This window comes from Pongo pygmaeus, chromosome 16 (assembly GCF_028885625.2).
Source record: "Pongo pygmaeus isolate AG05252 chromosome 16, NHGRI_mPonPyg2-v2.0_pri, whole genome shotgun sequence".
Taxonomy (NCBI): Eukaryota; Metazoa; Chordata; class Mammalia; order Primates; family Hominidae; genus Pongo; species Pongo pygmaeus.
In genome coordinates this window covers 52,592,182-52,618,211 of record NC_072389.2, presented here as the reverse complement: position 1 = coordinate 52,618,211, position 26,030 = coordinate 52,592,182, and the positions used below count along the sequence as shown (strand labels likewise).

The following is a 26,030-nucleotide window of genomic DNA, read 5'->3' as shown; positions in this document are numbered from 1 at the left end:
CAAGCTTTTAAAATGTTTCTGGAATCATGTTTGTGCCTTTTACAACAATATCTTATAATGTATCTTTAGATATTTAATTAAAAATTTTTGCAGGTGGTTGATAAAACACATTATTAAGAACTATAACTCCCCTTTCCCCTCAATTTAGCAGAATCCTTTAGTGATAAAAAAGACTGCCTTTATCAGAGGCTCTCAATCTGTCCCAATTTTTCATAAGTCACTGAGCTCTAACGACATTTTGTCAGATGCAAAACTTGAAAATAAAAGAAGAAAATTTGCTTTTGACTTTATTACACCAAAAATGTCTGAGTGATAGAGGGGACCATTGCAGTTATGGCGGTTCTCGGGTTCCTATTGTTAGTCATGGGCTATTTTGATCAGCTGCAAAGTAATAGGGGGTGACTAGAATAGAAAATACTTGCAGTTTTCTGGAGCTTCACAAAATGCTAATAAAAATAGCTGAGATTTTAGAGACCCTACTAGAATCTCTGTCAATTTATATAATTTCCTGATCCTCTTCCTGGGAAGGGTCCTAAGGAGGTCTCTTTGCTGATTATATCTTACCTCCACATTGGCTTTGGGGAGAAACAGAGGTCAGTGATTGAAAAGAGAAATTACCTTTTGAGTTGGGAATGCTAGAAATAGACGTAGCCAGATCCGCCAGATTGTGAGTACACTGTTTGACTGAGTTATTAGTACTATGATCTGCTATGATGATTTCAAACTAATTTTCAAGCTAATTGAGTCTGTTATAAACACATGGAAATTTGGGTGGAGTATTTTAGGACAACATTTCCCATACTTAACCTTATTTTCATCTTAATTTTCTTTGGTTACTTTCCCAGATTAGTCTCAGAATTTTGTGACCAAGGAAGGTTTAAATTAAGTTCTAACATGAGGACAAAATAGACCATACCCAGGCTTGAAGGAGCTATTAGTTACTTTTGTTCTCTTGGGAGAACACATTGGTAGAAATGAGGGTGGCTTTTAATTGTCACAGAAGGTACAAATGATGCTGCCACGTGATTGGGGGTCTTGGGACTGGGGAAGAATATCGTTATCACTAGGGAGGACCATAGTGCACACAAGTAAGTATCTCTACAATGGTGACCTTGGCATGGTGTGCAAACTTTACTCCTAAATAAAAAATAAATGGATGATACTCTTGGTTGGTATTTCATATGTCAGGCAATTTCTTTGACCCACATCCATTATGTTAACGTTCTTCTCTAGCACTCTGGATAAAAATTTGGGCCACTATGTTTAACTTCATCCATTATTCATAGTCCTTGATTGCTTCTAACATTAGTACATGAACTGGGAGCTCTGAAAGATTTTTTATGTCATGTGTAATTGTTGGAATTTCCTGTGTATTATTTAAGTTACATTTTCCAACAACTTGGCTTTATTCTTAAAGGATGTGTAATCAACAGTTCTTTGCAAGGGCAAAGATTATGGTATGTTCCAGCAAATTGTTTTTGTTGGCCTAAGACATTTCCCCCCACCCCCAACTCATATTGATTGTCTACAACATTTGTAATGAAACAGAGTCAGAGAGTAAACTCAGGGCTATGGGGGTATATTTGTCTTACAGATCAAACACTTAAAGCAGGATTTATGGAAGCAGAGGGCTGTGGGTCAATAGCTAAAAAAAACCTGGATTGTAAACAATCAAAGGACTTTCTGAGGTGTGAAGGAGAGGAGAAAGTAGACAGGAGGGGGTAGAGAGGAGGAGAAGGGGCAGGAAGATACACAGGGTTTGCTGTGGTAGGAAGTCTACATCTGAAAAGAATTAGAGAAAAGGAGGTCTGAGAAAGACGGCTTTACCACAAGGATCATTCCCAGAGACCCTTTCCACTCGCCTTACTGACAGGGATCGTATTGTAAACATTTCCTCTATACGCTCCCATACTCTCATCTGGAGTAATTTTAGAACACTGAAATTTTGGATCAGTGCATTAAGAACACTAAAAAGAGATACACACACAATTCAGGGAAAGTTATAATGACTGCATTTTGTTGTTATCATAATTTAATAAGAACAGTCAAGTGTATTAGAGCTCAGAGCAACTGTTTATTCAATGTAAAAACATAGACCAGATCGATGAATATGCTTTTTTGACCTAATGTTCAAATCAGACAAGTGCTATTAATAAGGAATCAACTTTCTAGCAATACTAAATTCTGTGTAGTGATTTTAAGTCCCAAAAAGTATTTTTTACTTATTTTATCCCCAGCTAAGTCTACAGAGAATAGAGTAAATATTAAATCCCTTTTACAAATTAAAAACTAAGGCCTGACATTTAAGAGACTATTTAAAATCTTAGAGACAAAAGAAGAAAAATCCTATCCAGCAAAATCAGGTATGGTTTTAGGATTAAGATTGAGGTACATTGGTGTCTACATTAGTGCTTTTCTACTCTGTCACTCTACATGATTATATTATTTCTCAAACAAGTCTATCTGTTCAACAGTGTCCTCATATGCAGAAGTGGAACAGGATTCTGTATGGTCCTTAGTTCTCTACAGAGACAAGAGGCTCCGAGGCTAGTTCTAAGGAAATCTTCCCACTTTCTAAATGATGTAACTCAATTTAGCATGGTCTATTGGATTTCTTTTGCAGACTTTCACTTTTGATAACAAAAAGCATAATTTGATATATACAGTTCAGATGAAATGATGACTTCTGTGGTCCAGATGTGAGTTGTAGGTCACTTCCTTGGAGGCTTATAATTTCATTAAGGCCAATCACATGCATGTTTCTCTTACTTTTTTTTCCTCCTCACATTGCTCAACCTTGGGGATTTTAACCTGTTCAGTTTAACTCAGCCCCTTCTGACATCTAAGATTTAATGACTCTAATTAGGATGTTATCTTAAATTCCATGTATGTATGAGGAAACCATGACTTACGTATAGAAGTTAGGCTTTGGTGGTAGTTCCTAGAAAGCACTTCTAAATCATGAAATAAAACATGAAACTCAAGTGCAAAGTTATTTAATTTTCAAGGGGAATGTAATATTCAGATAAAAGAAACCATAATGATATATTCATTTACTTTTATATGCATAAAAGTGTGAAGTTATATCATCACTTCCAGGTATCAGTTTAGGTAATGCATCTTCCAAGCTATTTTAAAATCATTCTTCCATTGTTCCATAAATAGATTTTGAGAATACAAGCTGTTAAACTAAAAGTTACTGTAATAATATGACTGAATACAGCAGCAAGGCAATTTGAGAAGAATATACTAAAAGGGCTAAATATGAATGCTGAATTTCCAAAATACATCCTTCAGAAATTCACAGATGTAAGGCCATGGTCAGTATACAAGAATGAGCAAATCAGGCTGTTCAAAGTCACATTTTGCTCAGTGCACCATGGATCTGCTATAAGACCACATGAAAACAGGGACTAAGAAACATATAGAAACTATATTAGTGGCCGAATGCAGTGGCTCACCCCTGTAATCCCAGCACTTTGGGAGACCAAGGCAAGAGGATCACTTGAGGCCAGGAGTTCAAGACCAGCATGGACAACACAGTGATACCCTATCTCTATAATTTTTTTTTTTTTAATTAGGAAGGCATAGTGGTGTTTGCCTGTAGTTCTAGCTACTCAGGAGGCTGAGGTGGGGGGATCCTTTGAGCCTAGGAGTTCAAGCCTGCAGTGAGCTGTAATTGTGCCTCTGCACTCCAGCCTGGCTGACAGAGCAAGCCTCTGTCTCAAAAAAAAAAGAAAGAAGGAAAGAAAGAAAATATATTAAAATGGTAGCTCTCAGAGAATTGAATGTACCAAATACAGCCTCACTCCATGAAGATCTGGCTTAAAGGAAGATGGTAATGGAATGGGTATTATTTTTTTAATTTAACCTATTAAATTAAACAAAACAGGGTCCAAAGAATCCACCGAGGCCTAGATGATCTTGTTTGACTGTTTAACCCTATCATGGTGCAATTTCTACTTTATATTGAAAATGTTTCCAGAGATGGTGCTCTCTTTTATTATGAATGTAAATTTTAATTGTTACTTTTTTCAATATTATATTTCGGCCTGAGATTTAAGGGAGGGAGTATACGTTTGTTCACACATATATGTAAATACACATACACACAGAGGAGTGGGAGACTTCCCTTTTCAAAATGATCTTCCAGTAACACAATTTGCCATCCGTCAACAGTCACCATTATCACTCTCTTTTTAAGTAATGGCATACAGATGTCTCTGATGGCAGCAAGTGTCCAGTGTGTGGAGGTGCACTGTCATCGGCCTCAGAGAGTCTTCACTTTTACGTAATCTCCTAACTAACTACAAATGTGGTTGTTTTAGAAACCAAATATCTGGACCCATGTTAAGAGTATGACTGTCCCATGCAGAATTGAAAACAGAGTGATTTTCCCTTTCTTTCTCCCCATTGATCTTAAACTCTGTGTCTCTTTGTGCTGTATAATCATATCTCTTCTGAATACACGTAGTTTCATTGTTCAAAATGGAAACCATTTCCTCCACTTAGTCCAATGATGCAGACACTTAAAAAATCTAATTATTAGTTTCCCTATTTTCACTCGTACCAACAAACACTATGTTCAATATTTATGGATTATGGATTTATCTTGTGTCTGCTATGGTTTTGCAAGTAGATATCTTTACTGATCAAAAAAGATACACCTAAACAACTTCAGTTTCACATCTAATGGAAAAAGCCAGAACCCAGTAATATTTATCGTCCTTTGTTGTTATATATTTAAATCTTACCACTGCAAGCAAATGTGAAATCCTTAAATTGCTGGCCTCAGTGTTCCCATGTCAACTGGCATATGCTCAGGTTGGAGATCCTGCCAAAAGTCAAAGGAAAACATTCATGAAACAGAGCCTGATGGATGATTATTCTAATCCTGTCTGCCCAGCACTGCCGGCAAGCCTGGTTTATAAACGCCTGCTGTTGCTTTAATGATAAGACCTCTTAAACACAGCTGAATGCAGTGCACCAGTGGATTTTCCTTTTCTTCCTCTCTCTGCCCTAACTACGAGACTGATTATTGATCTCTACCTGGATGTTCCTATTGCGAACAGGCCATTCATGAATACAAGCAGGACAAATAATGGTACACTGCCTAGGTAGTTTTAATAAACTGCAATCAGGACATGGTCTTTGTGGGGGAAAAAAGTAACCAACCCAATTTTAATGAAGTATGTGCTTACATGACTGCAAAGTCTGTGCACATTCTGTGGGCCACACATTGGGTAGTGGAGGGCAACTGCTTTTTCACTGAGTCCGTTGTCACAGTGGACAAGGATAACCTATACTCTTACTCAAGAGAAGTTTCCAAATTCCCTCTATTGACCTTGAGATGAGGCTCTGAGGGCTGGAGTGAATTTATCTTGTTCTGACCACACTACTGGAATAGAGGGATCTGAATCCAGAAGTGGCTACACAGACACACAAGGAATGCGAGCCCATGGAAACACCCAAGAATCCCAAACCTGAAGACAGAGGGGGTGAAAAGCAGCTGAATTAATATCCCTAGGAGTTCTATGAAGCCTCTTTGAAAACCAGAGAAACCTTAGTTTCAGAAATAGAGCAAGGTGTTTTAAAGTTAGAAAATGTCAGACTTTGTCATTCTTAGATGAGTTTTTGTTCTACCGGTATATGAGTGTGTATGTTAGCTTGTTTGATGCTAAGAGGAGATACAAGTTTTATGTTTACATCTGCTGAAGTATTTTTTTGGAATAACACACTTGATATTTCTGTATTTCAATAAAATGAAGCAGAACTATAGGGGTAGTTCTTCAATGGCAGGCATGCATGCAACTGTGAATATTAAAACAAGAACTCAATCCCAGCACTTTGGGAGGCTGAGGCAGGCGGATCACGAGGTCAGGAGATCGAGACCATCCTGGCTAACACAGCAAAACCCCATCTCTACTAAAAATGAAAAAAATTAGCCGAGCGTGGTGGTAAGCACCTGTAGTCCCAGCTACTCGAGAGGCTGAGGCAAGAGAATCACTTGAACCCAGGAAACGGAGGTTGCAGTGAGCCGAGACTGCGCCACTGCACTCCAGCCTGGGCAACAGAGTGAGACTCTGTCAAAAAAAAAAAAACAAAAAAAAACAAAAAAAAACTCAGCTAAGGAATCATCTGGAAAATGAGGGCCACCAAGAAGAAATGTTGATACCCTAGATACCCTACACCGTGTCCACCATGGCATGAATCAGGCCACAGCCACTCATCCCCTTGTATTTAAGTGGAGAGAAAAAATATTTTCTTTGAAAAAATTCAATGGTATGTTTTCCATACCTGTATTATGGTCTGCATACTGCATGCTTTCACCATTTCAAAGACCAAAGAATCATTTAGGGTAGTATTATCATTAGGTCAGTTTTGTTAAAGACTGAAAATATTTGGGCAAGTATTGAGAATGGGTGTTTTCAAATGTGTGCATAAGAGGTTCTGGAGAGTTTGTAACAACACAGATTCTGTGGCCTTACTTCCTAAAGATTCTGAATCAATAGGTCTGGGCTGGGGTTCAGGACTATATGCTATATATTTTCAAGAAGAACAGGTCATTTTAATGCACCTACCCCAAAGATCCAATTCAATAACTAATTAGTAGAGGCCTCCTTCAGATTCACTTAATGAGAAAAACTTTTGTTTTAGCCAGCCCCTTGTTGTATTATCTGACTATGGTTGACAAATGAGGAGCACCGAATTTAGCAGAAGTATTTGTAAGAGGAACAACAGCTATAACATTTAAAAGGGGAACTGGATTATTACAAATCAGAAACTGCCATCAATAAAACATGTGAGTAACACTTATTTGGCAGATATAAACCTAAATTTGTTCCAGTGTGTTTTGATGCTTCTTGCACAAATGAAGCTATTAAGCCAAAGAAGTCAGAGGCACACTTCCCATCACATATAAAAACGTTCTAGCCAGGTGCAGTGGCTCCTGCCTGTAATCCTAGCAATTCGAAGGCCAAGGCAAGCGGATCCCTTGAGCCCAGGAATTCAAGACCAGCTTGGGCAACATGGAGAAACCCCTTCTTTACCAAAAAAAATACAAAAACAATTAGCTGGGCATGGTGGCACGTGCCTGTGGTCCCAGCTACTCAGGAGGCTGAGGTCAGAGGATCACCTCAGTCCAGGAGGTTGAGGCTGCAGTGAGCTGAGCACTCCAGCCTGGGCGACAGAGTCAGACCCTGCTTAAAAAAAAATTTCTTAAATATTTGGTTCTAACACAGACTTTCAGAAATAAAGTGTTGCACAGAGCTTTTAGCCTGAAATCTAAGACCCACCTCCCCGCCCCCCCACAACCCTGAAAATAGTCTGCAAATTTTATGAATTTATCTGTGATGCATTTGCTCCTCCCATCCCTTCCCCACTCCCAGCATGTCCAGGGCTTGCATCAGATTTTTAAGGTGGACTATGATTCAACAGATTAAGAGCCTTTGGACTGGTGGTCTGAGGATACTGGTCCTAACCTTAGCTTGGCTTCTACTTGGTTTGGTGGCTTTTGACAAATAACTTCACCTCTCTACAACTCAGTTTTCTCATCTATGAAATAAAAAAGCTGAATTAGAAAAATCCGAATATTTTTCCAGCTTCACAATTCTAGGAAGTGCCAATAAAATTGGGAGCAACAGGCTAGAAGGTATCTTGACATTAACATGTCTTTGGACTAATCTCCTTATTTACAGGGGAGGAATTGAAGTCCAGAGAGTTTACCATAATTCTGTAGTATGTGGGAGATATCATTATGGTGGAAGATCAAAAATGGAACCCAGAATTTCCAACTCATCCACCAATTCAGTCTTCATTCTAATACACAGCTAAGTTTCTAAAGCTCTGTTTCCAGCTCATACTTTCTCATTGGCCGAGGGTGCATTTCAGGCAGGATTTTCTTTTCTTGGCAGAGAGAGGGGTACAATGTGTTCCTTGGGGCTCTCTCCCAGATTTTCTCCAGGAGAGAACATATGCCCAGGTCCCCAGAGAACTGTGCTCCCACACTTACAGCTGTACGATAGGCAAGAAAAAGCTGTCTACAAGCTTAAATAAACTATCAGCATTTGCAAAAGTGCTCTGAGGTGTCTTCAGGAAGTGTTCCAGGAGAACTGCTATTCTAAAAAGATCACTAGGTTCTCTTGTCCTGGATTTTACCCCACACTCAGACATTAATACTTGAAGTGCATCAGTGATACTAATTTATTTATCCAAAGTTCAACATTCAGTTGAACTGTACAACTGGCAACAAAACAGACGGAGTCCTTGCACTTATGCAGATGAGTGTCCAGTGGGGAACTATAGCCTCCTGCAAGCTCTGCTGCACTCCTGCCTGTGTGCTTTGGAAGGGAGGGAGAAGCACCTACTCCCCAAGAGAGAGGCTCATGCTTCCTTCGAGCTGCCCTCTTCTAAATTACAAACATAGTTCTGGGAGAATCTCTATTATCTTAGCATGAATCAGTTTATCCAAATTGCTTTTGTTAATCCTAACAGCATCAGGCTCTGTGTGTCTTTCCTCATTGTGTCAATACCTATTTGCTTATTAACACTTTACTTGTCCAATAATACCTAGATCAGATTCCCCCTTTTTAATCTCTCTGTGCAATTTTATCTCAACATACCTTAGAATATACAGAGCAACCTCATTTATTTCTTGGTTATAGCACTGGAAGTGGAAGAATTTTCAGCCTTTACTAGTGTGAAGGCATTATAAGTTATTTAGTTTACCCTTTTTTATAGATAAGGATAGTGTGATATAGAAGGAAGTCAGAGTCATTAATAAATTGTTATAAATCAAAAAGAAGGTAGTGGAAAGTATATTTTTGTTAGTTTTTGTTCTGTGTATGTTTTCATAAGATATTTTAAATATATTACTTAATCTAATTCTTGAAAACACTACTCAGTAGATATATTATTATGCCCCATTTACAGATGCAGTAAGTCTCAGTGGGGATAAATAAACTAAACCAGGTCAAACAGCTACAAGTGGTAGCTGGCAGAGACGGGGCTCAATCCCAGGCCTGTCTGAGGATGCCAGAACATGCCAAGGTAGTTGTCTTACCCACCACCTCTCTCCACTTCCACACCAGGTCACGAGGATGGGAGGAGAAAATGCTGAAATTTACTGAGAAAGGGGATTTGGACAGCGCAAATGAGAAACCACAGGTCCTTGACAACTTGGTTAAGAGTCCTATCTACTGCCCTCCTTCTGAGGCCCAACCTCAGACTCTGCCAGTCTTCACCACATCCTTTCACATGGAGATTCCCAACACCCCCACCCCAGCACCACCACCACCACCAAGGTGCAGAGAGGAGGGAGAAGGGGTGAGAGCGCCATCTCCCCGCGAAAGGATGATGCAAACTGACAGCATCATCTGCAAGCATCTGAGCTTCTGGCTGGTTATCCATCCAATGTGCCTTGACAATCATGCTAAATCTTTAAGTCCCAGAAAAGATAAGAACTCAGAGCTGTGGAATGTAAAAACTGCAGGTCTGCACTTTGTGTATACCACTTTTAAAGGGCACCTTCCAATCCTCCTTTCCAAACACTACCCACCTTATACATATATGAGGTATTTGGCAACTTTTTGCACCAAGAAGGTGGATAGGAACTGGGCTTGACAGATGAATGCATCAACTTCTCTGCTCCTCAGTAACAATACTACATCTACTTTCAGTAAACATTTCCAAATATTTTTGTAACAATGACAGCCTAAGTACCTCCAAAATAATGATGATAATCACACATTCTGGTTGTTTGGAATTGTTCACTTTATTAAGTATTTTTGTTTTTGGTTTTGTTTTTGTTTTTGTTTTTTGAGACAGAGTCTTGCTCTGTCAGCCAGGCTGGAGTGCAGTGGCACGATCTCGGCTTACTGCAACCTCCTCCCGGGCTCAAGCGATTTTCTTGCCTCAGCCTCCCAAGTAGCTGGGATTACAGGCATCTGCCACCATGCACCATGCCTGGCTAATTTTTGTATTTCTAGTAGAGACATGGTTTCACCATTGGCCAGGCTGGTCTCAAACTCTTGACCTCAGGTAATTTGCCTGCCTCACCTCCCAAAGTCCTGGGATTACAGGCATGAGCCACCCTCCGCCCGGCCTGCAACATTCACTATTTTCACTTAATTTCCTCCACAAAAACTACATAAAGTGACTGGGACAGTTTTTTGTTTTTAAATTTACAGTTTTCTTTTTTTCTGTTTTTTTTTTTGTTGTTTTTATTTTTGTTTTTGTTTTTTGAGGTATGACTGACAAAAGTAGCATACATATCTAGGGTACACGATATGATGTTTTGGCATAGACATACATTGTGAAATTATTACCACAATCAAGCTAATTAACATATCCATTATCCATCACCTCACAAGTCACTTCATTTTTTTTTTTTTTTTTTTTTTTTTTTTTTTTAGTGGTGAGAACACTTGAGATCTACTCTCTTAGGAAACTTCGGGTATACAATACATTCTTAATAACGATAGTCACCATACTGTACATTAGGTCTCCAGAGCTTACTCATCTTATAACTGATGGTTTGTACCCTTTGACCAACATCTCCCCTTTTCCCCTACTCTCCAGACCCTGGCAGCCACCTTTTTACTCTCTGTCACTATGAGATTGACTTATTTTTAGAAGTCAGAGTAATTATTAATAAATTATTATAAATCAAAAGGAAGGAAATGGAAAGTATATTTTTGTTAGCTTTTGTTCTTTGGTATGTTTTTATAAGCTATTTTAAATCTGTTATTTAATCTAATTCTCAGAAAACACTACTCAGTAGAGCTATTATTATGCCCCATTTACAGGTGCAGGAAGTCTCAGTGGGGATAAGTATCTTAAGCCAGGTCAAACAGCTACCAGCAGTCGAACCTTTTCCTCCATTCCAAATTCTTCAGGCAACATTATCCATGTCAGAGTCATCTAGGTCCCTGATTTTGTTGCCCTCGCTATGTTCATATAGACTGAGTTTGTTGCTTTTTCACTTTCTCCAGTAGCTGCTGATGGTAAAGTTAGCCAACTACATATATGCAAAGTTGTATAAGACAGATAATTTGCACACTCAGTCAAACCTTTTCCTCACTCCTTTCATGGGTTCAGGAAAAGAAAGTTGAAGCCTTGTGCACAGAATAGAGAACAGAAAGGATATGCTAAAGCAGCTTCCTTTCAAAGAGCAGTTCTCAGGTCTCCTTGCATATGGCCCTCGTGAGTGAAAGTGTGGCAAGTACTTCTGAATCGCTGTAGGGCATGTGGCTCTGCATACATATGCATAATGTCCTTTTCACACTTTGGAGCTACCAGATGCCTGGTTCTGCTGGGAAGAGGTTTGGTAACCCACTTGAAATTATGAGGATTCATAACTCATTTATGCAAGCTGCAGACCCCTCTAGATGACATCTCCTGCTCTAAAGAATGATTGAGAGAAGGATGTAACAGAGCTGAAAATGACTTTGAAATATTAGCAGTGCAGCAGAGTTTATATGAGGCCCCCAGCTAGATGAGGGAATTATACAAGTCAAAAGAAGAGGCATGCCTTCAGGCAACACGAGAAGCAGAAAACAAAGGAAGCAAGAACTGTCTAGGTGTCAAGGACTAATTTTGTTGCTATGGGAAAGGCCCTGAGGCACTGATTCATTTTATAGGCTGGTATACAGCCCTGATCCTGGACTCCTCAGGCTAGTAAGTTAGGTGAAGCTCCTCCTCCATTCCCACTTGACCCTTAAAATGACTTAGCCCTCTGAGGTGGTGGAATGAGTTTGTGGGGTGGTGGAGGAGGGTGATGTTTAGGATGGACTCAGACTAGGTCCTGACCCTGTCTGAGATGAGACTTTGTAACAGGTTGGAATCTGCCTCTCCTGGAACCACTCTGTCTCCAACCAAATCCTTCCCCACCAGCTCTCCAAATTTTGTTCAGAAACACTAAGCTCATGCCACCCCCTCCAATCCCTTACAGTCTCCACCCCTCCTCCCTGCTACTAACACACTCCACTCAGGAGACTAGATGTCTGCTCCTCAGAAGAGAACACAGAGCCCTGAACAGCCTTGTCCTTCTTTTCAGCTCTTGCTACACGGCGCATCTCCTGAAACACTTCCAATATGCCCTGCCTTTGCATTGCTGCTTGCTCCTCCTGGAGTGCCTTTCTCACTTCTCCCCCTAGGAAAATTTCCTACTCATTCTTTAAGAAGCAGCTGCCACTTTCTCATGACACCTTGCACACATCTCTACTTGACCACTTAGCACTCTCCACTAGAATTCTATGCTACATATTTTAGCATGTATGAAACTATAGATTTCTGGAGTGCAGGAGCAATGCTTGCAAATATACCTTTTTATCCTTTACACTGAGCAAAATACCTGGCATATATGAGCCTGATAAATACATGTTGATTGAAAGAAAATGAATGAATTACTCACTAATTTCTCTCCCACACACTTTTAGCAAAATAGCATGTGAGCTGTTATCATTCTCTGAGACACACTATAGTGATGATACTGGAGAAAAAGAGACAGAAGATCAGAGTACTAGCTGGGCGTCTTTCTCTTAAAGCCCATCCCTGAGGGTAACTTCATTTTCCCTTTTAATGGCACTCCTCTGATACAATGTTAGGGGCCAATCAGGCCACAGCATTAAAGGTCTTAGAGAGAGGTGGTGGTCTGTGCTACAAAGAGCTCAGGCTTTTCAATCAGATGGTCCTGTGATCGAATCCAGGCATTTCTACCAGTAGCAACTGGAGCTGGAAAAATGTTCAGAATCTAGCTGAATTTCAGGTCTCTCCTTGATAAAATGAGGAGGATAATACCTACCCTACAGTAGTAAAAACAAAATAAAATTATAACTGCCAAGATGATGGCTCATTTTGGGTTCTCAATAAATGGTAACATTTATTTTTTATATCTTCAGCCTTAACCCCTTCCACTTCTTGGTCCCCACAAAGTTTTGCTCTTCCTCTAGAATACAGGTTCTCCTTGCTAGGGTATTAGAGGGTGATCTCCACACCAGAATCATTTAAGGTGATTTTCCAAATGATATCCCCATATCCCTTTTGAGATACAATTCTGTAGCGTACCATCACTCTTACTGATAGATGTATGTTTTCTTTCTCAGGAGTTATCAGACACAAAAGGGGCTGACAATTACTTCTCTAGAACATACTTTTTCAAGTCTTGCTTTTTATTTTCACAGTCATAATTCTAGCTGGGACCATAAACTTCTCATCCCGAAACTGTTATCAGCTTCCTAGTTGACCTCCCTATTTAAAGGTTATCCTTGTCAGTCCATCCTGTATATAACAGCAAGAATCATCTTGCAAACTCCAGAAAGACAGAGTGAACTTCTGATAAAATGGGCACCTCAGTAGTCACCAAGGGAAGAGCCAGCCCCATCTCCCACACCGGCCACTCTGCACTGCTTCACCCACTTGTGCCTTTGACTATGTTATTGCTTCTAACTGGAAGGGCCCTTCTTTCCCTAACCTCTCCCCATCCCCATGCAGTTAAAGAATTTCTACACATCATTCAAGACAAACTCCAGTGCAGTTAACTGTCTGCTCCTCTGTGCCACCAGTGTACCTAACTCACCTCTGTTTGTGCATTCATCACATTCTGTTGCAAGTTATTAGCTCATGAGTCTTACTTCTGTGTTAGATTGTGAATTCTTCAAAGGAAGAGACTGTGTCTTAATCACTCATGTTTCTCCCCATAAAGTAGATGCTCACTAAATTTTTATTGACCTGCACTAAATTGAACTGAGATGATACCCTGTTCATGCTCCATTAAATCATTTACCTTGCTCTACTACCTACTAGGATGTGCACACTGTTTGCATGTGTGTCTGCATGGCAGTCATTGCTGGGGTCTTCTCATCACTTTTGCACTTTTTCCGTGGGCCCTTTCTTTTCTAACAGAGATTATGCAAAAAAGAAGAGTTGTGCATTTACTGGTCCATTTTATTTCAAAACCTAGGGAGGCTGGGCAAGCCTTCCAGCCAACACAGGGATTCTGGAAAAAAAAGGCTTTTGTTAAAAGCATCTTGTCACTTCCTACTCATTAAATCCAAACTTCCTTAGGTGGACTGCAAGATAGTACGCCAGCTTGACTGAACCTCTACCCAATCTAGCTGTCTGGACTAGCCCAGAATGCATAATTGCTTTTCTTTGTGATTGTGCTGTGAACAGGACAGGATTCTGTTCCTGCATGTTTCCCTCCCTAGTGAGAACAGTGCTGCAGGCTCAGATCCCTCTGGAATATCCATTACTTTATGATGGAGGCTTTGCCTCTTGAGGTCCCAGGAATTGTTGGCTTGTCCTTGATTCATCTATCTATTCAATCAAACATTTATTGACGCTTTTCCTTATGTCAAATGCTATGGTAAGTCCTAGGGAAATAAAGATGCATAACCAAAAAAAAAAAAAAAAAAAAAAAAAAAGTCTGGTTCACAAAGAAGTTACTTAGGATGGGGCGAAGACAGAACATAAACAAATGACAGTATAATAATGCAAATGGAAAACAGATCTATATGTACAATGTTGGAGGGGCCCAGTGGAAGCAGATAAAGAGAAGCTGATGTTGTTTTCCACTTATTAGCTGTGCAGAGAACCCGAAAGCGCCCCAACACAGATATCCTCCTCTGGCTGCAAATATCCTTTATGAATTTGAAAATGCTCTTTGAGAAGATGCTAGCCCTATTGCATAAATCACTGTTGTGGTTACGTGAGTGACACTACAAGCTTAAATTTCCCCTCTGAAGAGCCATTGTCCTAATAGAAGATCATTGCTGTCTCATTACAGCATCTTGAACTCTGCTCTCCAGCATATGCAACTCTCTGACTTCAAACAACTACAAGATACACTATATAATAGAGAAGGAAATATGGATGAGGAATACTCAAGAAGAACCTTCAATCAAAGGCTGCTCCAGCTTTGACTCTAGAACTGTGCTGCCCAGCATATTAAACAGTAGTTATTTAAATTTCTTAAAATTAAATAAAATTAAAAATCCAGTTCTGCAGTGGCATCAACTACATTTCAAGAGCTCATTAACACACATGGCTAGTGGCTACCATGCAGTATAGACACTGAACATTTTCATCACCCTAGAACATTCTATTGGACAGTGCTGCTTCAGGAAGTAATCTGAACTATTTATTTACCAGTTTATCTTATGATTTTGTGAACTGTTTACTTTTAAAAAACTCAATTCTGGCTTGGGAGGCAATAATCAAAAGTAAAAGTTAACTATTTTTGAAGGGCTCACAGTCTAGTGGGGAAGACAATATTTTAGAAAGGAAAAAACATTGGACAAATGTGCTGCAGGTGGTATGAAAGCACAGACACAAAACCGTCTAGCTTTGACTTAAAAAGTAAGAGAAGACCTCAAAGCAGAGGGGACAGCTGATGCAATTTTTATAGGACGTGTAGTGACTTTCCTAATTTACAAAGTGGAAAGGGCACTAGAAACGGAGAGAACAGCATATGCAGAGTCACTGGGCAGGGAAGAGCTTACTGCACACGGGGAACTGCAAGTCCCTCAGCATTCTTGGGGGGAGAACAGTGTAAACTTTTGGGAAGTTGGGTGAGAGCAGGCTGACAAAGTAGCAGACATGGGTATTGGGTGAGCAGGTGGAAGGAAGAAGAGGGGTTACGCATTGTAACACAGTAGTCAGAGAACTGAAGTTTTACAAAACAGGTTTTATGCTCCAAATTATCCACTGCTAGCTTTATTATTGTAGACAATTTTAAACAGCTCTTTAAATTCCATTTTTTCTCATCTATAAAATGGTATTAATAGTACTGCCAACATTTTATGATTGTTTTGTGGATTAAAGGAGACAACGTGCTTGTCATAGTGCATGGCACAGGTCAAACATTCAAAAATGAAAGTTGTGACCATTTATTCTATAAGAAATGTGGGATTATAAAAAGGCTTGAGGAGTAAAATAAAATGACTGTATTGTACACAGAAGACACAAAGGAATTACTAATGTTAATAATAATAATTAAAATAACAGCTAACATTTACTGAGTATTTACTACCTATTGGGCATAATTTCAAGTATTTTAAACAAGCTAATTCATTTAATCTGCTCAGCAACCCTATCAGGTAGGCTACCATTACTAGCTTTCCTTTACAGATGGGAAAACGAAGGTATAAAGAAATTAAATAACTTGTTACACTACCAATAATTGACAGCAGTGGGATTCAAACCCAGACATCTGGCTCTTGAATCTGTACCGTTAATTCTCAGGCTGTTCGGTCTCTGTTAGAAGTTCTTTGACAAAAGCCTGCCTGATATTGTATGAATTATTTCACCCCACAGCATGATGTCAGACTCATTTATTTAAGTACAGGTCTTCAAAACAACTTTCTCATGCCATGAAAGCCAGTAAGCCAGTATGTGTGCTTTAGAAATAGGCCACGGGCCATCTAAATAGAAACAGCTAGTTGTTTGATAAACTGAGTATCCTTCGACGAGTAGGTTCAAAAGACTCCTTGGACAACCAAGACCTGACTACAATTCCAGAGCATTCTCAACCACAGTCAGCCTGTAATAATCTCTCACTTTGTGTTAGGTCCTTATAAATGTCAGCTTCCTCTTAAGAAAATGGGAATAATGCCTGCCTCATAGCATTGCAAGCAATGTTAAATAAAAGTGTATAGGAAGGATTTTTTTTTTTTTTTTTTTTTTTGAGACAGAGTCTCTCTCTATCTCCCAGGCTGGAGTGCAATGGCATGATCTCAGCTCACTGCAACCTCTGCCTCCTGGGTTCAATCAATTCTCCTGCCTCAGCCTCCAGAGTAGCTGGGACTACAGGTGCACACCACCACGCCGGGCTAATTTTTGTATTTTTAGTAGAGAAGGGAGTTTGTCCTGTTGGCCAAGCTGGTCTTGAACTCCTGGCCTCAGGTCATCCACCTACCCTGGCCTCCCAAAGTGCTGGGATTACAGGCATAAGCCACCATGCTCAGCCTACAGGAAGGATTTCTACAGTGTGTTTGTTTGGAAGTAGCTTTTGCTGCTCTGATTTTGGTTCTTTTACTTAAAGCACCATCTTCCAACATGAGGTCTCTAGAATTCTGGAAAACATTTCACAGGGCTAACTTGAACTCTTAAATAGCTTAAGGATGGCGAGGAGGGTATCATAAAAATAAAATTATTCAAAACAAACACAACTCAGTGTATGACCTAAACTCTAACTCTTCTTATTTAAAGCTTTCTCTGATTTAGGATCCAACAACACTTTGCAGTGTGTTCCTGTGTTTACTCAAATCTGGGACCAGGTGAGCCTGACACATCGATGCTTTCACTGACCTCACTAACCATTTCATCTCTCAGGGATGTTCTTTCAGATGTCTTTTCTTCCGACATTCTGTCCTTTTGTTTGATGTTCATCCTCACACAAGTTCACTTTAATGAGTGAGATAATATAATTATCATCCGAATTTGTTTCTGTCCTTTAGTGCCCAGCTTCTCCTTGCAGAGCCATGGCTAGGACAACCACATGTTCCCCAGCATAAGACAATGGTTGGGGTCAGCCTTGCTGAGGGGCATAAGTTCCTCTCGGCTGACAATGGCAAGTAATAATTGTGGAAGGTCATATTCTTAAGCCACCAAAAGCAAATCCTCTTTTATTGGTCCTCCACATTTGGTAGGATCAGAAATTCAGATCCAAGGCATTAGCCAGGAAGTCAAAGGAATCGAAGTCTAGGAAGTCAGAATTTTGGAAAAGATGGGTTCAGATGGTGGATGTACACTTATCAAGCCCTGAGTGGAGTAAGATTCTGGAGAGATTCAGCAGGATGGTGGCTGGTAAGAGAATTGGAAAGTTTAATGTTGCTTTGGCACTTGATTACAAGCAGATTGTTGGGAGCTGAGTTGTCATGGGAATCTCAGTGGACTAGAAAGCTCACTGTGGGTTTGAGGCCTGCAATTATCAGCTATGTGACCTTGAGCAAATCACTTAACCTCTTTTATTCTCTGTTGTTGTTTTTTTTCATCTCCAAAATGCAGATAATAATGGGAAATAATAAAAACTGCAAAGAGATTTTCTTTTCTAACTGAGGAAATATACAGAAGTTTATATTTTTAGACTGCCTTTGAATTTGTAAACTATTCTCATGTAAAGAATTTATGTGAAAGTGCTTGGCAAGGTGGTGGCTCATACATGTTGATTAAGACATCTTCAAATCAGTATTTCAGTAATGTATTCTGACGGCCTTTTTTAAGGGATAAAGAGGTTAAGTGTCTTGACCAAGGTTATGCTGCTGGAAGGTCATCCAGGAAGTGTGGCTCCTGAGCCAGTGTTCCTTCCCATTATGGTGCACATCCTCCACGGATGAGGGTCCTTACAGTCACAGTGGCTTATCTGAGTTTGAAAGGCAAAGGCATCAGGTTGGTTTCTGAGAGATTGATGACAGCTACTCAGAGTTCTCACCTGACACCAGGACAAAGGAGTGATTGTGGCACTTTCTGATATCACTTCCTTTCTCCTACTTTTGAGCCTTCACACATGCCTTTTTTCTATGCTTAAATTTACGATATCTTCCCTCTTCCGTGCCAAACCGAATCTCTCCCTTCCTTTAAAATTCTCAGCCGAATCCTCAGGGGCACAGGGAGTGGTAACTGAATTTCATCAGCATTTCCAGGATGTTAAAAAAAATGCCCACAAAACCAACCCTCTCCCAAAACCCTGTTTATTTTATTGGCATAGACACAGACCCTACGACCTGTGGTCCTACCCTGAAGGCTCACCAAAGAAAAGCAGAAGTCCAGAGATGTATGGTATCAAGAGTGAGGCATCTGTGACTTTAGATGGTTTAAAAGGGTATCTTATTTGACAGCAGCCAATAAAGCAAGAGACAGCGCCAGATCAGATAAGAAGAAAGAACATCTCCGGCCAGAATTAAACAGGCTATTTTGGGATATGTCAAAAGGAGTAACGCTAGATTGGAAATGACTGCAAAGGTGATTAAATAAGTGAGAACAAAGAGAACACTTCCTGAGTTCTGGCTAAGAAGGGAAAAATTCTTAATCATTTTTTAATTGTACTTCATAATTAGCCAAGTCACAAATGCTATGGCTTGGATTAAATGATCTTTCTTAAGGCAGAAACTGCTACGGATTTTTGCTAGGGAAAGTGTTGGGGGTTGGGGAATGGAGGGAGTGCTGACACCCTTTCAATTTGTGTAGCAGTTTAAGAACCCAGGGTTTATAAGCATATTCGTTTATAAAGCACATTTTGAAAGATACTGTTATTCTATTTTTGCTTTTATTTCCCTTTCTAAAGGAAATGAAAAAACAGCGATGGAAATTTTTCCAGAGGAAAAAAATCTCAACAAACTGTGAAGCAAACAGCCACTGGAAATTGCTTATGAAGCTCCTGGAGATAATGGATATATGACATCATAGTTATGTTACAACATCTTCAATGGCAAGTGGTACAAAGCAAGGAAATGCTGTAGTTTCATCTGAATGAGTTATTCCACACTAAATATTCTTCATTAGTATCACAGAAAGCATGGAAAACAGGTTAATTACTTACAGAAATAAAACAATAAAATCACCTCTAACAAGCATGCATATAGTATATCAGTGTACAATTTCTGCTGGAAAAGCAAATCCTCTCCAAATTAGAAGGAGTTCAGAAAGACTCTGAGAGAAAAATAAGACTCTTGAATAACTAGTTGCTTACACCTTTATTCATTTCTTGAACACTTATTTAGCACCTGTTACACGTAAGACTCTTTGTTCATTGATAGGACTGCAAAAAAAAGAGTCAAAGGACACTATATGCCCTCATAAGGCCTGCAATCTAGGGAGAAAAACCCTCCCTTGTCTACACATCTCTATGTGACTTCATTTGGTTTATGACTTTAAATAAGCTCTACATGCAGACTAATTTCTGATTGGTATTTCTAGCCTGACCTCTACTATGAGCACAGAACCCACATACTACCTAGGCCTAAGAAGATCCACAGGTTGTCTACACAGATGTCTAAGAGGGCTTGGCTTTCTAAATAACTATCCAAATCACAGCCGGCCATTTCCCCCATTCCTTCCTCAGTGCTTCAACCTCTACTATGGTTCAACTCCATCAGCAGAAATACTTGATGGGGAAGAGAAGGGGCTTATAAATAGGCCCAAGAGGACCCCACACTTGTTGTAATGTTCTGTGGTCTTGAAATATCCTTAATAATTTTTTTCTTTGAACTTGTGTTTTGTAAGGGAGGTTTGATGGTACAATGGAGCACATGTTAGAAAAGGAGACACACAGATCAAAGGCAAATCTTGATATTTTAGTACCTTTAATATGCCGGCATTCCCCCCTGCTTTTTAAACAAAAGGCTTTGTATTTTAATTTTGCACTGGGCCCCTGTGAGGATTAATACTGAGTATCAACTTGATTGGACTGAAGGATGCAAAGTATTGATCCTGGGTGTGTCTGTGAGGGTGCTGCCAAAGGAGATTAACATTTGTGTCAGTGGACTGGGAGCTGCAGATCCACCCTCAATCTGGGTGAGCACCATCTAATCAGCTGTCAGTGCAGCTAGGATAAAGGCAGGCAGAGGAATGCGGAAGGACTAGACTGGCTAAGTCTTCTGGCCTCCATCTTTCTCCCATGCTGGATGCTTCCTGACCTTGAACATCAGACTCCAAGTTCTTCAGCTTTTGGACTGTTGGACTTACACCAGTGATTTGCCAGGGGCTCTTGGGCCTTCAGCCACAGAGTGAAGGCTGTACTGTCAGCTTCCCTACTTTTGAGATTTTGGGACATGGACTGGCTTCCTAGCTCCTCAGCTTGCAGACGGCCTATCATGGTACTTCACCTTGTGATCATGTGAGTCAATTCTCCTAATAAACTCCCCTTCATATATACATCTATTCTGCTAAATCTGTCCCTTTAGAGAGCCCTGACTAATACAGACCCTAACTTAGACAGCTTGAGCAGCCATAACAAAATACTGTAGACTGGGTGGCTTAAGTAACAGACATTTATTTCCTATAGTCTTGGAGACTGGAAGTCCAAGATCAGGTGCCAGCATGGTCGGGTTTTGGTGAGGGCTCTCCTCCTGGCTTGCAGAGGGCTGCCTTCTTGCTCTGTCCTCACATGGGAGACAAAAAAAGCTCTGGTGTTTGCTGGTGTCTCTTCCTCTTCTTACAAAACCATGAATTTCATGATGAAGCTCCACCTTCAAGACCTCATCTAATTCTTATTACCTCTCAAAGGCCCCACCTCCTACTAATATCACATTGGGAGTTAATTTGACATATCAATTCTGGAGTGATGTAAACATGCAATCTATAACAGCTCCATATATTGAGTAGCTGATCCTGTATATGAATATTGTACAAATGAGATGTAGGTGAAGTGACCCTTACACTGTGCCTGCCCTCTATGCTAGGCATACGAACCTACTGCATTTCTATGCTCCTTGCTTTCTCCTGTGTGTTTTAAGTTGATTTGAGTATCAGCATTTGGTCTTTGTCTTCCAGGACTGCTGGTATAGCTTGCCTGGTGGTGGACTTGGAGGATACCATTGCATCAGGGCATTTCTTCACATGATAGCTCCTGCCTGCTGGACAGGTCCTCTCTTGACTATGTGTATTCTCCAGAGAAGCAGGTGATGACACCTAGATGTTTTCTTTTCCTTTCAAAATAATGGGGTATATTTACACCACTCAATAATTAATGAAGGGTCTTTTCAACAATCCATGAAATGATTGAAAAAGAAAAATGATGTACAGTAAATGTCTTATGCACAGCCTTCCGGTTTGAAAAACAGGGCTTGCTCTGTTCCATAGGATTCGACTATTTCATTTGATCTCTCCATTGACAAAGCCACTGAAGATTTTGCATGTTAAATTTCACAACTTTCCAATGACATTTTAAAACTCTCACTCCCCAAAAGCAGAAGTGTTTTTTAAATCCCAAGAGTCCTCTGAAGAAAATCTCTTCCCCCTCACAGTGCTTGTTAGAACAATGTAGTATAATGTATTTTCCAAAGTACAACTAATTGAAGTACTTTGTCTTTTTTAGTTTTCTGCATTTCAAAATACCTATTGTGTATGCAATCTTATAGATCAGACATACCTTTATGTATTTGGGAATTTCCTCATTTCTCAATTTTTAAAACTGTCCAGGAAAGCTGCATATATTTGGGGACATGGCATCTCAGAAAAATGTATCTCTAAGACCACAGATATCATAATGAGGTTTGCTTTGGTATAAAATGACAACAGGGAAGTGAAGAATTATCCTATTCTTCACTTAAAAAAATAGGCATCATAGGTTGCCACTTCACATAATGTCTTAATATTCTCCCATTTAATTATGTAAATCATCAAAGAGGACTGCTGTTTACGGTAATTTGCACGTGTGGCGGTCTGCTTCCCAAGGTAAGCTAATTTAAATCAAATTATAACTAAAGGAGATTTACCACTTGTTGATTTAGACAGACAATCATTTATAACTCCACCAAATGGCTAGTGAAGACTGCAGAATTTCAAAAGTGAGGTGAAACAGTAGTGATCCTGCTGTGAAAGGAATCAGCTGAAATGCTCTGGAGGGATTTAGGATTCCCATTGATGTCGGCAAGAACTGAAAGCAGCCTTTTTTGTGAGGGAAGTGATTAGTGAATACCATTGACCCTCACTACCTCCACATTCAAGTCTTCCTTTGCACATGAAGTTAAAGGCTGTTCTCCCCAACTAATTTACCACTCTTTTGATACGAATCCAGCACTCTTCAGAATCTGCCTGCATTCTGGTTGCAAAGTTGTACTAAGTATTAAATGTAATTGAGAAAAGACCATTGTAAACTGCTCAAGTGTTTGAATGTCCCCAGCTCTTTTCTTTTTCTTTTCTTTTTTGTAAACCATTAAAGATAGCCCATTTCAGTTTGAGAAACTAAGCATGTGCAAATTCATTCTTTGTTTTATGGGCACATTTATTACAGAGCGAATGCCCTCTTTAGCTAATGAAACTGGCCATGTGGACTATGATAGACCAAGAAAGCTACCCAAGTACTGAGGGAACCTAGTCCTCCTAAATGCAGACAATGTACCCATGACAAGGGCTACAGCTTGGCTTTAGCAACCAGGAGGATGAAGATAGCAAACTGATTAAGAGAGCAGGTATAAGAACCAGGGAGAGTGGGGTCCAAATATCTATCCTGCCTCTCACTTGCTAAAAGACTTTAAGAAATTTGCTCAACCTCTCTGAATCTCAGCGTCCTTATGAAAAGATAGCATTAATTATACTTTCTCCATAAGATTTATATAACATGCCAATGCAGATAAAGCACAAAGCTTTACATAAATGTTCATCTTCAAAAACAGAAGCTATGAATAACAATGACAACATTGTTAATAATGCAGTGTTACGCATGGAAATGGACAACTTCTAACATATTTATGAGTAAAGAGTTAAGATAGCCTTTTCCCTTCCGCATGAGAATTTGACCTTCATTTAAATTTCATGCTGGGTTTACCTGTTAAGGTTGGTTATGCTGCTAACCAGTGTTGTTTACGGTAACACAAATCCCATGATTAACACTGGAAGGCCTATACATAAGCTGTATATATTTGATAGGAAGTCACACTTGGGGTCTTCCTGAGTGTGGTGAATTTGTAACTGACATGGCCTTTGTGAAGACCCTGGAAATTATGCCTACGTTGCTGTCACCCCAACAGATAATGGCTCTTGTGGGAATGAGGCTTTTAGGCACTTGGCCGATGTGGATCTCATCTCCTTGCACCTGGGCTGTGCTGCACAGAATTCCCACAAAGACTCTCACAGAAAAGAAATACCTCAGGTTGTCCTGCTGGCATATTTGGTTTCCCATCAAGGTCCTTAAGTAAGTATGATGTTGAGTATCTCCTAGGGTAATATCATGAGTCTGCATCTTTAACTGAGCCCAAGAAAACTCTCTGTAGACAATGCAGAATATTTCAATTTAACTTTTTGACGATCAATGCATATGCCTGAAGGATAAGACTGTCATGATGTTAGAATAATGTAGGTTCTAGATTCCACTGTGAATGCTTATGAAATACCAGAATTTTCTAATGCCCATATATGTTTTCCTACTAACCTGAGAGAGACATTTCTGCCATTGAGGATTCTTTGGGACTGGCGAAGCCATTTGTGGGGGCCAGCTGAAGACTTCTTGATTAGCAGCAATTCAGAAATGCAGTGTTCTCAATACGCCACATGCAGGCGCCCAAACAGGACTAAATAACATCCCTGCAGGAAAGGAGTCTCCCTCTAGAGACATAAGTCGTGGCTATCTGAATGGCCAATGGCAACTGGGGATGTCCCTTGTTTTCACTGGAAGCCTTTGTTTCCCTGGTGACAACCTTTCTTAACTGGAGTTTCTGAAGAGAATTAAGCCTGAACTCTCTAAAGCATCTGTATTACATTCCTGCTATTGCCATAAAAAATTATCACAAAGTTAGTGGCTAAAACCAATAAGATTTATTATCTTCGACTTCTGGAAGTCAGAAGTCAGAATTTTAGCCCAGAAATTTCACAGGGCTAACTCAAGATGTCAGCAGGGCTGTGTTCCCTTTGGAGGTTCTGGGGGATAGAGGGAATTCATTTCCTCACTCTGCAGTTCCTAGAGGCTGCTTGCATTCCTCAGCTTCTGGTAATCTTTCACCTTCCTCCGTCTTCAAAGCCAGCAGCATAGCGTATTCACATCTGTCCCTGCTTCTGACCCTGACCTTCCTGTCTCCTTCTTTGATTTATAAAAACACATGTGATTAGACTGAGCTCACCCAGGTAATCCAGGATCACCTCCCTACCTTAGGATCCTCAATTTAATCACATCTTCAAAGTCCCTTTTGCCATATACAGTAACAGATTCATAGTTCCAGAGATTAGGAAGTGAGTATCTTTGGCGGGGGGAGGCCATTATTCTGGCATCCTTCGTTTGTAGTAAATTTTTCTTCCGTGCAACTAGAATGGTGCTAGTTATGTGTCATCCTCAGAAGAATTGAGAAAAACTGTCATTCAGATCGTTTTCTGTGCCCTATGTTTCAGATGAGGAACTTCAGTTGTGAACGAGTGGTTGATGGAAATGGTGACAACAGCACCTTTAATAAACAGGCAATGAGATTCTTCAGGGACAGTAGTTTTACAGTTTTTTTAAAAACTGGATAGAGAAGGATGGCAAAGGAGGTGGGTGTTGGGAATTAAGTGTGAGCCCAGGGAAGCATATGGTGGTGTTTTTAAGATGCATTTTGGGGAGTAAATATATCTATGAAGAGAGAGATATTGAGGGAACAGAGGTGGGGGAAAGTGTAAATATGAATAGCTGGTGGTTCCAATTCCAATTTTTCTAAAAATGTACCAACTATCAAAGTTGTCTTTCTTTCTTTTCAAAAAATCTAGCCTTTATTCTAATGACCCTTGCATACTTCAGTAGAGACTCCCACAAGAAACATTCGGCAAAAAAATGCATTTGTGTAGAAATCATACAATAGCTAGTTTCACTCCTCTTACAAAAAAAAAAAAAAAAAATCAATAGTTGTTTCTGTCCCTAAATTTCATCTTGGGCCTCTTTGTGAAATGTGCAGTTCAATTTAGTGTTGATAGGTCATTCCAGTCAGTGTGAGTTTACTGCAATTCAGTATTAATTTCCAGCCAACTGGAAACCAAAGTACTCCAGTTAGACAGAGTCACCTCTCCTCAGTCTGCTTGACATTGTCTTTTAACCAGTAATAGAAACCATTGTCTGATGGACTGATCCTTGGAACCATCACATAAGCTCCAGCAGGAAGGCTGGAAGACTCATTACTATCAGGACTTATTTAGAGCTGAGTGAAGCCTTGGTATAAACTGACCTAGCATTTAGGATGTTTTCCATCCCAAGAAAGAGTTCCACAGTGGTAGACAAGAGGCCTGGCTTTGGTCATAGCTCTGCCAGTATCCAGTGTGTATGGACCAAAGAGCAGCTCAGAGAGCAGAGGAAAGGAGGCTGGCTGTGTGGGTTACTGGTTACTTACTGGGGGGAAGTTTTTATGAACTGCTGT

At 40.0% G+C, this 26,030-nt stretch overlaps 1 protein-coding gene across 2 annotated transcripts in view; it reads right to left on the bottom strand.

Annotated features, from left to right (window-relative positions):
• The window catches only part of SEMA6D (semaphorin 6D), a 585,453-nt gene that overhangs the window by 356,931 nt on the left and 202,492 nt on the right, over positions 1–26,030 (bottom strand). For both annotated transcript variants that reach the window (XM_063652609.1, XM_063652615.1), the window contains one exon: positions 4,755–4,834. The gene's annotated coding sequence lies outside the window, so the exon portion shown is untranslated. The remainder of the gene's footprint in view (positions 1–4,754; positions 4,835–26,030) is intronic.